The following is a 1,538-nucleotide window of genomic DNA, read 5'->3' on the forward strand; positions in this document are numbered from 1 at the left end:
TCAATAGGATTCCTCTTGGGGATAAGTCATAACCTTACTGATGAAAGGTTATTAAAACTAGAGACAAGTTCAAATCCTTCCTACATAAGAGAATGAAGATCTTTCTGTGATGTTGATGGATCTGTTCTGACAGGTCACAGCAGAAACACTCCTACAGAATTTCTAAGGATAATTTTATTTGACTATTAAAAGGGAGGAACCTGGTGGTGCAGTGGTTAAGAGCCTGACTGCTAACCAGAAAGTCAGCAGTTCAGATCTACCAGCTGCTCCTTGGAAACCCTATGGCGCAGTTCCACTCTGTCCTATAGGGTCACTGTAAGTTGGAATCTACTTGATGGCAATGGGTTTGGTTTGGTTTATTAAAAGGGAGAGAAAAACATTGGGTTTTTCTGAGTGTTTTGTTGAACTACGTAAATCACAGACATTCAGGCTTTCAAAAGTAAATCTATTGCTACAGCCCAATATCACTCATTCATAACAAGATGTACATTATGGATTCCAAGCCAAATATATGCATTGAGTTAGGAAGTCCAGTCCTACTGTGTTTTCTTTGGTAGCATCTTTAAGATCTGTTGATTCCATTTGGTGGAGCAGCTTGGCTCTGACAGGTTTTTAATTTCACAGCAGTGATGTTTACAAATTTCTCATTTAACTAGTATGCATATTTTTCTTAAAGGAGAAATACAGAAGGATATATTTAAAAAATTAAATTTCACACTCAACCCAGAGCTAAGTGGTCTATCAATATGAGGCTTTTCAGAAATGAAATGCCGATTTCTGTGATCTTGGGTCAGAAGAACTTATAGAATTTAACTAGATTTCAAGTTACATACTTAAGAAAATCTAGCCAGCCACTGGTGTTAGGAATTTAACCTTGTATTTTCCCTTTCTTTCTCAAGTTGTAGCTGATTCTGTGTCTAATACACCAAAGACCCTCACTTCTGTCAGGTCCAAGGAATTTTAAACAAATCTATTTCACCAAAATGAAAGCAGAAACTCTGAGCTAAAAACAAAATGTGCATTTACTACAAATATTTATTCCAGTGAAAGAAAATCTAATTTACCCTAGCATTTTTATTTATTGATCGTCTATAAATCTTATCTCTGTAGAGAAGAAATTTCAAGTTTCTAAAGTATGATTTCTTGGTCTATAATTAAAATGTTAATTAATAAGACTTCAATTACTTTTAAAACAAACCAGGAAAGAAAAAAAAAAAACACTCAACAGGAATAATAACTTAGTTTTTAATATTGTTTTTATATTTTAAAATTATTTGCAAAACCAGTAAAAAAAAAACACACAAAATTTTATGCATACATTAAGATCCACCCATGTGTACAATTAGACTCCATGTGTTTAATGAAACACTTATAGGGCTTTTAAAAAAGAATTATTTCTCAGTGGAATGAGATGCATAATCTTTGAACTAAATTTGTAAAGCCACTTTCAGTCATTGGCTCTCAATGATAGATCTAAATTGCTTTCTGGCAAACCCACTTAGAACATCAAATTTCACATTATTATTGTGGTGGTAAAT

This window comes from Trichechus manatus, unplaced genomic scaffold (assembly GCF_000243295.1).
Source record: "Trichechus manatus latirostris isolate Lorelei unplaced genomic scaffold, TriManLat1.0 scaffold00472, whole genome shotgun sequence".
NCBI classification, from domain to species: domain Eukaryota; kingdom Metazoa; phylum Chordata; class Mammalia; order Sirenia; family Trichechidae; genus Trichechus; species Trichechus manatus.